At 41.5% G+C, this 16,066-nt stretch overlaps 1 protein-coding gene across 3 annotated transcripts in view; it reads right to left on the minus strand.

Moving 5' to 3' along the window:
* Nell1 (neural EGFL like 1) overlaps positions 1-16,066 on the minus strand; it is an 850,243-nt gene that overhangs the window by 323,006 nt on the left and 511,171 nt on the right. The window lies entirely within an intron of this gene.

Consider the following 16,066-nt stretch of genomic DNA (forward strand, 5'->3'; position numbering starts at 1 on the left):
TGCTCAGAAGTGTGTGGTGGTTTTGCTTCTGCCCTAGGATTCTTTCCTGGAGAAGAGGTATTACCCTCTCTTTAAATTTCAGAATACAAATCAGCTCCAGGGGATAGAGAAGGGAGCTGCTGGCAATTATTGAACCCATGTTCTGCAGGTAGCTCCTTATTTCAACCCCAGAGCCACACCAAGGCATGAATTGTTATCCTTATTGTATGGAAAGAACCAGGTAAGATGTCCAAGTTGATGCCACATGTAATACAGGAGATACTCACCCACAAGATATCCACCTTGTGTTTGTTTTCTAACATGGTGCTTCCCAAGTCATCATCATTGTCACCTTATGCCTTCTCTTGGAGCTTTAATTTTTTTTTTCAACTGAAAAGTATGTGGGTCTGAGTAGCCAATCCTGAGCATTCTATCCGAGTTAGGCAACCTTGGAAGGACAGACATAGTATGCAACTCAAATGCAGACAATGTGGTAGTGGTGGTGGTGGTGAGATCAGAAGAGAATCAGTGACCAAAACCCCGTCATAGGCTATGTGAGACTTTAAAACGTTTGAAAGGAAAGTATTCTTCACTTAATAGACCATCAATCTAGCCTGGCATAGGCCAGGCCATTGGAATGAATTTATCACTTTGTTATTTTGATTCCCAGCCTGAGTTCTGCAACACCCCCAACCAACCTCCAACCTCCCACCTCCTCAGCAGGGCAGATATCTTACCATCATCTTCTATTCTTTTTTAAATTAGTATTCTAATAATCAGGAGGAAACAGATATGGTACACTTCCTGCTTTCATATTTGTTTTTGTTGGTTGGTTTGTGGCAAGGCCTCACGTACCCCAGGCTGGCCTCTGAACTGTGTATCTGAGGATGCCTTTAACTCCTGATGCCCCTGTCTCAGGCTCCTGAGGGCCAGGGTTACAGGCGAGAGTCAGCACACCCGGTTTAAGTAGCTTATCTCTTTCATTTATGTTATCCCACCTTTTTTTACTGATATTTGCTTGTCTCCACTGAAGGCCAGCTCCAGGTTCCCCCTGCTGGGGTCCCCTCCTACTAATCTCAACAGGACCCAGTGATTTCAATTACTTCACGTCTCCTTGTCTCTTTGGTGCCCAGGGAAGAGGAAATTGGATTTTTGGATTTTATTCCTACCATGTGCCAGACACTCAGCCTCAGCAAACGCAATTGCATGGATCGTCCTGAAGCCCAGCCTGCTTGGCACTGTTACTCACTCCTGTCTTGCTGGCGACACAACTGAGACTCGGTGACATTAAAAACGACTGTGCAAATGCCACAGGCTTATTCTGTCATAAGTGACCATCAAGTTAAGCTGTGCCTAAGACCCAAACCAAAGCCTGTCTGCATGTAGACAATAGATCCATCCATTAAGATAAATCCACTGGGATGTGTAGAAATGCAGATATCCATTTATTTTCCCACCTGTCCTGCATGAGGTCAGGTTTCGCCCATCTTTGTTCCACCCTTTGGTTCTTAAATGTAAATCCTCTTCTATGCTCACAAGGCTTGCATTGCTTACAAGTCCAGCCGATATAAAAATGAAACTATTTTCTTCCAATAAATATCATTCATGTTGACTGAGGGTACCGGACAGAAAAACAAATGCATTATTCTTCCCCTGAAGCCAAGCACAGCGCACTAGCATACAGAATTGTCAACTCCGGTTGCCACAGCTCAATAAAGACTTAACAAGAATTGGAGATGGTCCAGAAGTGATTAAAACTCCCTGAGAGATGGAAAGGCCTGCCTTAGAGGAACAAACCAGAATCAATCAAGACCATAAGTTCACTGACACAGACTGAGAACTGTTGGATTCGGGGTCTGTAAAACCATGCTGACTGTCACATTTGCTGGCTGGGTGGCCTCCAGCATTGTTTCCGCCTCTGATTGGCACCTGGAGTTCTTGTGTCCACCTTGTGGAAGCAGCAATGTCCTGAACTGTCCCACAGCCATAGGACTTCAGGAGAAGGAGCCCTTTTTTCAATATGCCCAGTAAAGCCCTAGAGAAATCATGTAACTTAAACTCAGACCATCAGATGTCTCTTTTTTTATTAAATTAATTTCTTGACTTTGTGTGTGTGGACACTTACATCTTTCTCTTTTCTCCACCCAACTCCTCTCATGCCCCTAATTGCCTCTAAAATGCATGGCCTCTTTTTAAGTACTATTGTAAAACACACATAGACACACAAGTATTTTTATATAAATATATAAGGCCTCAGATTAAGCCTCAGAGGGTTGCTGTGAGACTCAAATATATAAATACAACCTTCTAGATTCATTTAGTGTTGCTTCAACATGTGTCCTTTTAGAGCTGACCACTTGGTATAGATAACCAATTAGGGAGCTCATCCCTGGGAAGGACTAACTTCCAACAGTAGTTAATTGCCCGGGGCACCATGAGAACATACAAGCTGGGTTGGGCCTAGAAGCTGAACTGGGTATGGTGCTGACTCATCAAGGTCAGGTAGACACCATGCTTCTTGAACTGCATCTTCAGAGCTTTGTAGGCATAAGATCCATGAGATCCATGTATCCAACCAAGCCCTGAGAATAGCATCTCTTCCTTACTGTTCCTGAATGATAGGATCCTTTGGGGTCCACTCCATCCTGTCAATCAATTAATTATGATTTCAGGAGAGCCTTGCAGTAAAGACCATTCTGTTTAAATTGGTCCTTTCAGATACCTCTTTCCTTAGAAATCATCATTTTCATTAAAGCCTGGTTAAGGGTTTAGAAAGCAATAGGAGACAGGCAGCCAAGTGCAGGCAAACACCACAGGCTAGGGAGCTAATCCACCCTGGAAACACCACTAACAGCTTTATGCCTATTAACACACGTGAGTCTCGGGACAGCCCTCTGAGATAGGACTTAATCTGAGTTTTAGGAAGAAGCCCAAGCTAAGTGATAAGGAGTGGGGGTGTGGAGAGTGAAATACATGTCCCCAGGCAAATAATAAAGAATTCTGAATTGAAACAAATAATGTTTGGAGTGTTTATTTATAACTGTAGTAGCCTTCAAGAAAGGAGATATTCTTTGACAACAGAACTGAATGACAGTTCCATGGGCAGATAGATGGATCGATGAATAGATGGATGGGTAGATTGATGAAAAGATGATAATTGATAGGATTCAGGGGAAGGCAATTCCTACTTAATTAACTGTCAAGTCACTCCTAACAACTGGTGGTAATAATCAGACAGACAACCCACTGTATCTAAAGCTGCCGTTTGAAGGCGTGGCGCACACTGACATGACTGTCAGTCACACAGACTGTTCTTCATATTGTATTCAGCAGAGTTGAGACATCTACAAGCCACTTCCCAACCCGATGCCCTCGGGCTCTCCACCTCAACAACTGAGATGTGAGGCCAGAGCCTCTGGCACAATGGGAGCACCTGCCTTTCAAACAAAACAGACCCAGGCACCTTTATCTTGCTAAACAGGGCCATTAAGCTCAGATCTTTCCAGTGTTTTGTTGGGTGGTAAATTCTTTCTTTCAGAGGGATTGATGTGCATCTAATAAAGCTAAGTAAAGATCCCTTCAAAATGGATTCACTTCACACAGCATACTGCCTGCTGAGGAAAATCAGGGAGTGGGGGGGTGGGGGGGAGGGGACATAGGGAATTCTTCCCAACCAGACACAGTGTTTCACAAAATAGAAAAACAAAGCAGCACTGACTGACTCAAGGCTCACACTCCTACCTTCCTGGCTTAGGCCTGGGGGTTCTTGCCTGTTAAGCCTTCACTTTTTACTAAACATAAAGGTTATATTGTAGATCCTCATGCAAGGAGACATGGAAAAGTAGTTTCCATTTTTGAGTCAAAAAAGGGATCATAGCAACAGCAAATGTTTTCCTTTTGTTTTGTTTCAGACTAATGGAGTTATTTCTGTCTCCTTCTCTCATTTTCATATGTTGTTCTCATTCAGAAATGTGACAGACTACCTAATATTAGTCCTTATGGTGCCACAAACCTGATGCCAATACTATTTCTGAAATGAAAACAAAGATACTGGCTTGGTCTTTGTGGTAGTTTGAATGTAATTGGCCCCCACAAGCTCATAAGGAGTGGCACTATTAGGAGCTGTGGCTTTGTTGGAGTAGGTATGGCCTTGTTGGGGGAAGTGTGTCACTGTGGGGGTGGACTTTGAGGTTTCCTGTGCTACAGATATCACCCAGTGTTATAGACACTTCCTGTTACCTTCTGATCAAGATGTAGCCAACACCAAGTCTGCCTGCAAGCTTCTGTGTTCCCCACCATGATGATAACGGACTAAAGCTGTGAAACTGTGAGTGAGCCACCCCAATTAAATGTTTTCCTTTTAAGAGTTGTCATGGTCATGGTGTCTCTTCACAACAATAGACAGTGTTTTTCCCACTAGTGGCATCCATTGTTTTTTAAAATATAGCATCATGCACCAGAAGTTAGCCATCCACCTGGAACTGAAAGGGAAAAATCAGTAGCCATCTTGAGAGACGCTCCCCCCACCTCTAAAGATGTTTGCTGACCAGCAGTTTTAGAACTGACCAGAAGTTGAACTTATGGGAAAATAAGGCTGAAACAATAAATCTATATATCCTGGGCTTGGCAAAACAAGATACGGAGAGTAATGGCCTCAACTGACCAGAAGGTGAAATCAGGGGAGAATAGGACTGGAATAATAAATCTGAATGTATATATCCTGGGTTCAACAAAAGCAGGACATAGGGAGTAAAAATTTATGTCTCTGTAGATACCCTGAATCCTGTTAGCCATCAGTAACCTCATGCTTATAGTTTAGCCAGTAACTTCAAAGAACTACCTCACCCCTAGCCCCCCTGTCCAATCCCAAGCAGCATGCAAACCTTTTCTATATAAACCCCTTAAAGTGAGTGCTGGGGCGGGGCATCCTCCTCCACCCACTGTGTCGGATGTTGAACACGGACCAAGCCCAAGCTTGCTTGTTATCAATAAACCCCTTTGTGTTTTGCATTGGATATCGGCTCTGTGGTGGTCTTGCTCAGGGGTCTTGTGATGCCAGCACAACAGAACCATCCTGAAAAGGAATGAGCATCTATCTCCACCTACTCACAAGGTATGGACACCAAACAGGTCTAGATCATACTTCCTCCTCCTAAATTAATGATTATCTCATCAGGGGAGAATGAGTAGACAGTCCAGCATGCCTGTAAGTTCTAGAGTTCCCTTAAGTATTCTAAGAGGCTGAGAAGCTTTCTCCTGAGTGCTTTGCTCATTAGTGAGACTAATCTGAGGCTGATCCTGTGATCAAATGTACTGAATCTCTCAACACTTATTATTTGCTCAGACAGTTATACAATCAATGTGCAATGATCACTGATGTGTGCCTACTACATGTACTGGGCTAGGCTGTGTAGATATGAAGCCTAAGTCTAATTTTGCAAATAGAATTTTCAAGTTGTTGGGAAAGATCACACTCTTAAAAAGTGAACGCTGCTTCTCTATAGTGGGGTCACCAAATGTGATTCCCTAATAACACTTTCCTGCTAGATCTTAAATAGATTTATTTCAAAATGTTCTTATAGAATGGAATTAAGACTGAAATCCAAGCCACTATTGGGCCAACTGCTTCCTGTTAGGCTGTTTCCATATGGGTCCTGTTAGGGTATCTATTGCTACAGAAAAACAAACAAACAAAAAAAACAAAACACTATGACTAAAAGCAACCTGAGGAAAAGGGGGCTTATTCCATCTTACAGTTTGCAGTTTATCATTTAGGGAAGTCAGGGCAGCAACTCAAGGTAGGAACCTAGAGGCAGGCAGGAAATGAAACAGAGGCCACAGAGGGGTGCTGCTTATTGGCTTACTCCACATGGCTTGCTCAGCCTGCTGTCTTATATAGGACCCAGGACTACTAGCACAGCATAGTGAGTAGAGTCCTTCCACATCATTCATCAGTCAAGAAAATGCCCAGCAGACTTGCCCATAGGCCAATCTTATGGAGGCATTTTCTCTGTTAAAATTCCCACTTCCCAGATATGTCTAGATTTGTGTCAAGTTGACAAAAACCAACAGCACATATGTATGAGAAGTTTGTAGTCTTCAGGGAAAGAAAGGATCTCATCCTGGGCTGGGGAGATGTCTCAATCAGGAAGGTACTTGTCTTGCAAGGGTAAGAACCTAAATTCAATTCCCCAAAGTCCATATATTCTTTTTAAAAAAGCCAGGTGTGCTTACTTATGTCATTAAACATAGAGAAATTGAGCTGGTGCCTAACTAGAAGCTTACCCCTCCTGACTAGTGTTCTTGGTACTGAAAGACCTCTGCACACTATGGGAGGAGAAAGATAATATTCCCCAGCTACAAACACTGTGACTTACCACAGTGACCTGCCTGCAAGATATGCTGGTATAATAGTGGTACAAATAGTGTGGGAGTAACCAGCCACTTACTGATTGGATTTAAGGTCAACTCCATGAGACAGAGCTCACAACTGACACCACTAGAGGAGCCAAGAGCCTGAGACTAGATAGCTCATGGGCCTGGAGGAAAACCTAATACTGTTATCCAACTAAAGGACCATAGCAATAAAGTGGCATATTGCTATGCCTATAGATCACTGCCTCACTCAGCCCTCATCAGAGAAGCTTCTTCTTGCAATAGATGGGAATTAACGCAGACATAACTCTGTCTCTCTAGTCCTTTGTTACATTGGAATGACAGGTGCACATCCTCCTGAAGCTTGGTAAAAGAATTAACTGCGTCCACATATGTGCAATCTTAGACTAATACTACCAGACAGAAGCACTATTAGACACTGACTTTGCTTCTCAATAGAGACAGCTGTACAACATTTAGAAATCCACACAGTTCCTGAGGCCCGAGGCTTGAGGATGGAATAAAGGGGGAAGGGCCATACCCTTCCCCTAGAATAAGATTCCACTCTCTCCACACGCAGTAGGTTTTGCCCCACCCGCCCCAAACTTTATACCAAAAAGAAAAGGGGGGCTAGGTCCCAAGCTAGTCACAACTGGTAAGCAGTCATTACCATACCTGTGCCTGAGACAGAGAGAGAGAGGACTCTATTGCATCTGTTTCAATGCTCAAGGTCAGAAGCAGAGGACATAATTCTCATGCTAAAAGCAGTGTTGAAACACCTTACTCTCAATGGGGAAGAAGGAAGGTCTCTGAGGAGGAAATGCTTGACACACAGAAAACATAGTCCTCCTTAGAGTCAGTGCTTCCCAGTTTGGAGGCCTCTTCCCCATCCTGGGAGATGGTAATGCTTGTCAGTAAACTTGAGTTTTCTGTTTCTCTGGACCATCATCTCATCTTTCAACTCTTTAGTGGGTGGAGGAATAGAACCCTCCAGCTAGCCAGGTCACCCTTGTGAAGTGTCTTCAGAGACAATGGCACCAATTAACGTGCTGCATTTTCTATTTAAAAGGAGACTTGAGGCATCTGAAGGTTTGCTGTGGTCCAGTTTAAACAGTGCAGGAACTCAGTGTGCATAAGAGTCAGAAAACGAGTGAGTGTGTGAGTTAAATTAAAGGAGGTATTGCTGTCTTCAGGGTCACGGAAACCCAGGAGCTTTGCTTAGACAGCCTTTCAGAGCCAGGACTTGCAAGCACAAGAGTGGTGAACAGAGCTGGGTTCCAGTTCCAGCCTTGCCGTGGCCTACTCTGAGGCAAGGACATTTTCCTGACTCCCTGGAGGCACATAGGAGAGGCTCCTAGTAAGGAGTTTCTTTACTCCTTTGAATAAATAGTCTACAAATAAAGTCAACTCAGTTACCAGACTTCACTTTATGCTCCTTTTCTGCTTCCCCTCATAAATACAATATGAAAGTATGGTTCACCCTCACTTATCTGTCAAATAAAGCTACTGAATCTCAAGGATGACTGACAAATTCATTTTAAAAGGACTGAAATTGTACTGACTTCTGCTAGGTTACCTTGAAGAGAGAGATAAGACAGGGAGGGAGAAGAAGGGAGGGGACAGAAGAGGAAGAAAGGGAAAAGAGGGAGGAGGGAAGAGAGGGGAGGATAAAGGAGGAGGAAAGAGTAAGGAGAATGAAGGAGAAAGAAGATAGGTGAAGAAAAAGAGAGACAGGAAAGACAGAGAGCTGGAGGAGAGAAACAGATGAAGGTTCCCTCCCTTCATCAGACAAACAGACAAAGGGGAAGTGAGAGGAGAGAAAGAGACAGAAGGAAAGAGAGGAGGATGGAATAAAGGAGAGGAGAGAAAAGGGCCGAGAATGAAAGAGAGAGAAGAGAAAAGAAAGACAGAGGACAAGAGGAAGGAGGGAGGAAGAGAATGGGAAAAAACAGAGATAGAAAAGGGTAGGGAAAAGGAAAGACAGATGGGGGAGAAATAGGGAGGAAGAGAGAGAGAGAGAGGAGGGATGTGGTGGGTGGGGGAGAATTCAGTACACCTAACATGCATATCATAGAGCACGCACACATCTTGCCTTCACATCTAAAGGAGCATCTCTGATTTGGGGCCCACTCTGCCCAACACATCAATGATGAGATGCAAAGAAAGGAGCCGAGATTCAGGATCCAAATGAACAGTGCAGATTTTTATGCAGAGAACACCTTGAAAATGTAAGGTCTCTGTTTAGGGAGGAATTCCTGCAGTAAAGCTTCCTAAGGAGTTAGAACTAGGAATGGTGGCTTGTCCTGTAATCTCAGCACTTGGAAAGCTGAGGCAGGGGGGTTGGCGTGAGTTCTAGCCCAGCCTGGGCTACACGGTGAGCCTCTACCTGACACACAAATGAAGGAATAACTGGAAATTCAGATGGGGAGTTGATGAAACTGCTTCCAGGTGGCATGAGACAGCCAGTGATGCCCTAAGCTGTAGTCCAATAAGTGCATGAGGAAATACACATGAGACAAACTGGAGAAAGAGGGAAACTCAACTGAAAATCTTCTAGACAAAATTTAGAGAGTATACTAAGGCAGAATGTCCTTTGCTCAGCAAGAAGAAGAACAAATCTCCCTCGTAAATTGGATACTAAACGTTTCCCGGCTGTAAATAAATAGAAACGAATGACTCATTTCTACATTAATTTGCCAAGTCGTTTTTCTTCCACAGAAAAGAAAATTGTCTACTCTTGATCTTAAAGCATTTTCTGATTGCTCAGAGAGAATGTCAGAGGCCAGAAGACAGTCTCTGTGGAAACCCTGCGATAAGGATCCAGAGCGGCAGTGTGCCGAACAGAATCCAGCAGGAATTACTAATCCAGATGGAAGCATGGGGCAGGCATCTAAGAATTTATTTTCCAATTAACACTTGATGACTTATAAAACAAACAGGAATTATGTAGTAATAACCTCAGCTTTGGAAACAACTGTGGATTTCGTTTAGTTTCAGTTTCCTGGTAAGAGGATACAGGTCAGAGAATACACGACATGGGTTAATGTAATCCTATAAGAATAGCAAAATAACATCTGATGTTTTCCAGGGGAAATTTACAGAACATAATCTACTGTATCACATTCCTGAAAATTTGTAACCAGGAGGTCAAATCCAGTGCTCAAGCCAGTCCCAACCACTTACTTTGTTATAAATAAAGTTTTATTGGGAAACAGTTACATGCCTTTGTTTACATCTATTGCTGCTTTCCTACTACAGAGCCAGATTTGAACAACAGACATCAGACATTAGGGCATGCAAAACCCATGACTCTTACTATTTGTTCTTTAAAGCACAGAATCATGGACTTTTGTCCCAAAGAAGCATTTTTCTATATTTCAATTGCGAAATTGTCTAGGACAACTCCTAACTCAAACAGTGCAAATCACAGGGCTCCACGATGCAAAGGAGACTCTCGTAGGTGAGTGGCCTTGCAGTCAAGTCCCAGTGTGGTCACATACCACCCCAGAACCTGGAAGTGGTACAATTCTTTGAACTTCAATTTTGGAACCAGCGAAATGACTGGCATTCTCTCTTTGGCTGAGGGACAATGGGCAGAGTCGACCCAAACAAAGGCCTAAAATATGTTTGTGTATTGGGGGGCTTGACTTGCTGTAACTCCTTTGTCTTTCTTCATCTGCTACCCCGATGAAGATTCAGAACATTCAACAGCAGAGCTCTGGAATGAACGAAACAGACCCATGCCAGCCAACTGCCAAGTCATTGAAAATAATTTCTCTGTTTAGCTACTGGCTTTGGGGTGGTTTTTAATGCCTTACCATGGTCAACATAGCTAACTAATATACTTTCAAACTACTCAAAATAATTCAATTCCTCTGCAGCTTCATGGATGCTAGACTTCTGCTTAAACAATCCTCTTTGTCACTTTATTGACAAAAGATTTTATATTTCTAGGACTGAACTCCAGTCCAAGTCTTGCCAAGAGCAGTCATCAGCTGATTATCTGATAATGAGTATTATTTATTATCCCCTATGTTTCTTGAGGCTACAATTCATTAGCAATTAATTAATTATTCTATAAATTGGTAGTGTTCTGTTTGGAATAATCTGGATTATTTGAGGAAGTCCCTTAGGTGCCTGTGACAACTGTGCCCTGTTCTGTGTCTCAAGCAGGCAGAATTCAGTCCCTCAACATCACATAATCTCAAGCACTCACGACATCAAAACCATGCCTCCCCACCTCTGAGAAGAAATTATTTTGTACTCCTTGCCCTAAACCAGAAAAATATCTATTATCTGTAGCCAGAAGGTTTCTCTGGTCTCTCCTGGCCCTGCAGTCCCACATTCCTCAGATCCTGCCCAGCCCTATGGTCCATCAACCGCTTATAAAATAATCATTCAAAGGCTTAATATTAATTACCAATTGTATGGCCTATGGCAGGCTTCTTGCTAGCTAGCTCTTGTAACTTAACCCATTTCTATTTATCTATAAGTTACCATGTGGCTGTAGCTTACTGATACTTTCACATTTTGCTTCTCCTGGGGATGCTGGCATCTCCTCAGACTCCACCTTTCTCCTTCCTGTCTCTCTGCTTGGATTTCCTGCCTGCCTCTTGCTGCCTTGCCATAGGCCAAAGCAGCTTGTTTATTAACTAATGGGAGCAACACATATTCACAGCATGCAGAAAGACATCCCACAACACTTTCCCTTTTCTATCTAATCAAAAAGGAAGGCTTTAGCTTTAATATAGTAAAATTATATGTAACAAACTGTCATCAAGCAAGAATTATAGTTACAATACCTAGTCTATTTGTATTTGGCTTTCCTCAATGTCTGTTGTTATGTCCCCTTTTTCATTTCTGATTTTGGTAATTTGGATGCTCTCTCTCTGTCTTTTGGTTAGTTTGGATAAGGGTTTGTCTATCTTGTTGATTTTCTCAAAGAACCAACTCTGTTTCATTAATTTTTTTCTATTGTTCTATTTGTTTCTATTTTATTGATTTCAGCTATCACTTTGATAATTTCCTGGCATCTATTCTTCCTGGGAGACTTTGCTTCTTCTTGTTCTAGAGCTTTCAGGTGTGCTGTTAAGTCACTAGTGTGAGATTTCTCCAACTTGTTTATGTGGGCATTTAGTGCTATGAATTTCCCTCTTAGCACTGTTTTCATAGTGTCCCATAAGTTTGGGTATGTGGTGTCTTCATTTTCATTGATCTCTAGGAAGTCTTTAATTTCTTTCTTTATTTCTTCCTTAACCCATTGGTGATTTAGTTGAGCATTATTCAGTTTCCATGAGATTGTAGGTTTTCTGTAGTTTTTGTTGTTGTTGAAATCTAACTTTAAACCATGGTGGTCTGATAGAACACCAGGAGGTTATTCCAATTGTTTTATATCTGTTGAGATTTGCTTTGTGGCCAAGTATGTGGTCGATTTTAAAGAAGGTTCCATGGGGTGCTGAGAAGAAGGTATATTGGCAAAATTAAAGAATATGTTTTTATCATCTATCTTATATTCATGAGTGTAAAAGTGCTGTGGGACACCTTTCTGTATGCTATGAATATGTATTGCTCCCATTGGATAATAAAGCAGCTTTGGACTATGGCAAGGCAGCCTAGAGGCAGGTGGGAAATCCAAGGAGAGAGACAGGAAGGAGAAAGGTGGAGTCTAGGGAAACATCAGTCTGTTGCCCAAGGAACAACATGCCAGCAGATTGGTAAGCCATGGAACACATGGCAAAACATAGATTAATAGAAATGGGTTAGTTTAAGTTATAAGAGTTAGCTAGCAAGAGGCCTGCCATAGACCACACAGTTTGCAAATAATATTAAGCCTCTGAGTGATTATTTTATAAGCAGCTTTGGGACCACGGGGCCGGGCGGCACCAGAGAAACTTTCCAACTACAATTATCATATATTTAATGTACTTCCCTAAATTGAACATTTTCCCCTTTTGCTTACTAAATGCAACCAAACAAGAAGTTTCAAATTAAAAATGAAGTTTTTAAAAGTGAAATAAATTTTCACTGTTACCAGAATTCATACTGTTCACTAAAGTCATAGCAAAGCTCCCTTAGAATAATGTAGCACATCTTTTGTACTTTGGGAAGGAAGCAGACTGATTTTATAGTTAATTTTATCTGCTCAGCCAGCTGCAACCACCTTGAAGATGAGGATCAATTCTCATGAAATGTTTAGTTATTGGTGGCCTCAGGCTCAACCAAGGCAATAGAGAGATTCTGTGAAGGAAGGGGGCCTTTGTTAGGAAAATAAAATCATAGAAACATTCAAAATACTTTTCTTCCTATATCATTAATTTTCATAATTCATATTAATGCTCAAGAATCAGAGAATTTCACATAGCAACGGAGTGAAGAAAACCTGAAGGATGCAACAAACCTACACATCAGATGCCGAGCAAAGAGCCAGTTCAGAAAACACATAAGGAGCTCACACTGCTCAATAAAGCCACAAAGCAAGTGACTAAATCACAAAATTAGCAAAGGATCCCAACAGACTTCTCTGAGACAAGATGTACAGATGAAAAATGCCCAGGATTGCTAACAAATAGAAATATCAATTAAGCCCCCGATGTTGACTCACACCTGTTAGAATGACTGTGACTAAAAGGAGGTATGGCAAAAGTTCCCCCAAAGACATGGAGAAGATGGAATTCTGTAGAGGGCTGGAGATGATGGAAGTCAGCATTGCCATAATGGAACTGACATATGACCCTGCGATTTCACTATTGGGTACCAATTCGGAAGAAGTGATATCAGTATTTCAGAGCTGTCTGCATGCCTGTGTTCACTGCAGCATCAACATAGCCCAGACTTTAGTGCATTGCGAATCTCCAACAGAGAATGAATGGATGGAGAAAAACCAAAAGGAAATTCATTTGCAACAAACCCTGGATGAACCTAGAGACTAATGATGTAATCTACAAAAAAAAAAAAAAAAAAAAAAAAAAAGCCAAATGCAAAAGAGCAAATACTGCATGATTTCATTTGGGTCCATAGAAACAGAGAGTAGGGGACTACCAGAGGTGGGGGAGGCAGGGATAGACAGAGGAAAGAAGGTGTTGGTTGGGAAACACAAGAATAGGTTCTGGTGTTCTGTTGCACATTACAATAATCATAGTTAATGGTGTACTGTATAATTGAAAATCACTAAATGAGCGAATGGACTGCATTGTATGGTCTTAGCACTATATGGTCTGTATCAGGACAGAATCAACTTAAGGCGAGAAGATTTAATTTGCCTTCCATAGACTCTGGGGAAGTTCCACCCATATAGCAGCAGGAGTGTGTGAGGAAGGAGCTCCTCCTATCCTGGTAGATCAAGAACCAAAAGGAAGATCAGAAGCAGGGCCAGGCTATAAGCCTCAAGTCCCACCCCAATTGGCCTAAACTCACTCATTCATCTCAGAGTTTCCATTGCATCTAGAACAGTGCCATCAGCTGGGCACCAAGGACTTAAACACATGAGTCTATGGGGGGCATTTTACATGGATAATAACAATGGAACAAATTATAAATGCCTGGATCAACCTATTACCAAGCCTTGGTGTGTTTAAATATAGATGGCAGGAAAGTCAGAGGTTTCCAACAGAACCCACATTATTAGAAATCCACATTTATGGCATCACTTATTCTTCTTAAAAATTTTTGTCAGCAAATACTAATTGTATAAAACAACAGTTTTCATTATATTTCTACCCATGCACAAAATGTGGTATTACACCTAAATTCTGCATCTGAGAGAAAATACATGGCATTGGTCTGCATCTGGCTAACTTCACTTACCATGATTTTCAGTTCCACCCAGTTTCCTCAGGATAACATAATTTCATTCCTCTTCACAGCTTATCTTACCAATACTTCATTTTATTCATGTAGTGATTTGTTAATAGGCATCTGGACTGAATGATGGAAACAGAGTAGATAGATCCCAGTGCTTTACTCCCATTAGATGAGACACAAAGACAGACTAATTCACAGGTACATATTCAATCTATCTATCTATCTATCTATCTATCTATCTATCTATCTATCTATCTATCTATCCATCTAACCTATCTATCCATCTAATGTATCTATCCATCCATCCATCCATCTATCCATCAATCTAATATAATCAATAAATCTATCATCTGTCATCTAATCTATCTATCCATCTAATCTAATCAATCAATCTATCCATCTATTTATTGATCCATCCATCCATCCAATCTTATCAATCTATCTATTCATTTATCTGTCTATCCATTCATCTATCTACCTACCTATCTATCCATCTAATCTATCTATCTATCCAATCTATCTCTCTATCTAATCTAATCAACCAATCTTCAATCTCTCTGTCTATCTATCTATCAATCCATATATCTACCTATCCATTCATCTATCTACCTATCTATTCATCTAATCTGTCTATCCTATCTATCTATCTATCTATCTATCTATCTATCTATCTATCTATCTATCTATCTATCCTAATCAACCAATCTTAAATCTATCTATCTCCCTCTATGTCTGTCTAACTATCTATCTATTCACCCATCCATCCATCTATCTATCTCAGGCAAAGGGTTTATTCTGACTTACAGTTTAAGAAAGCTTACAATCCACCATGACAGAGAAGACATGGTGGTGAGAACATGAATGTTCGAGCATATTACATCCATAGTGAGGAAGCAAAGAGTAGACAAGAAGAGATGCCAACATGAGAAACCACAAGGCCCACATCAGTGACCTACTTCCTCCAGCAAAGCCCTACCTTTGGGTTCACCCCACAGCTGAAGACCGAATATTTCAGCTTGTGAGCCTAAGGGAGAGTGTTCAAATTCTGCCCTTTACCCCTGTAGGTCATCTCCTAAAGCAAAACAGATTTCTTTGAACCTCAAAAGTCTATAGTCTTCAACAGTTCCAAGGCTCAAGGTGCTCTCTTAACTGTAAGCCCCTATGTCAGTGTGTGTTCAGTGGCTGTTAGGATTTGAGTTCAATGGCTATTAGGATTTGAATTCAGCAGGCATCAGGGTTCCCAGGAGCCATGCTACCTTGAGTCTTCTTGTACTGCTATGCTTTGATTCTCTCAGTTAGGTTGGATATGCCTTCTGTCCATCATATTAAGACTTCTACTCTTGAAGGCTCAGTCCTCTCACTCAGCAAGGAGAAAATTAATGGAATGTTTCATGTAGCTGTAAGTACCATCTACATGCCTGGAACTTCAGCATGAACAAAAGACAGGTGCTCCAGAATTTGACCCACCTCTTTAGAGCCTTGCTTTCCTCAAATTTGGGAGGTAATTAAAGTACAATCAAATTGTAAAGCCTAGAGAGGCAATAATGAGTGTTTCAGTTCAATGGCAATGACTATTTGGTCTAAGCATATTAATACGATACTGGTAGAAGCTAATCCCTGGTAACTCTATGCTCAAATCCTCGGGAAACCCAAACTGGATGGACAGTTTTACAGACCACCTGTGCTTTAAGAAAGATGCAGCTAATACTTCCATGTGTAGAAGAAAAGAGGTTTCCAGAAATAAGGGTCTTCTCAGTCATTGCAGCCTAAGTTTGTCCTAAGTCATTGAATAAACATATTTTACTTCAATAATAAATCCTGGGCAAAATGCAGACAGAAAGACACTGACATTCTGCACAGAATAGCTCAGTAACCCTTCATAGCATCATCACTTCGTGGCACATGCTGTGTG

The sequence above is a fragment of the Peromyscus maniculatus genome, chromosome 1, assembly GCF_049852395.1.
Source record: "Peromyscus maniculatus bairdii isolate BWxNUB_F1_BW_parent chromosome 1, HU_Pman_BW_mat_3.1, whole genome shotgun sequence".
In the NCBI taxonomy this organism is placed as follows: domain Eukaryota; kingdom Metazoa; phylum Chordata; class Mammalia; order Rodentia; family Cricetidae; genus Peromyscus; species Peromyscus maniculatus.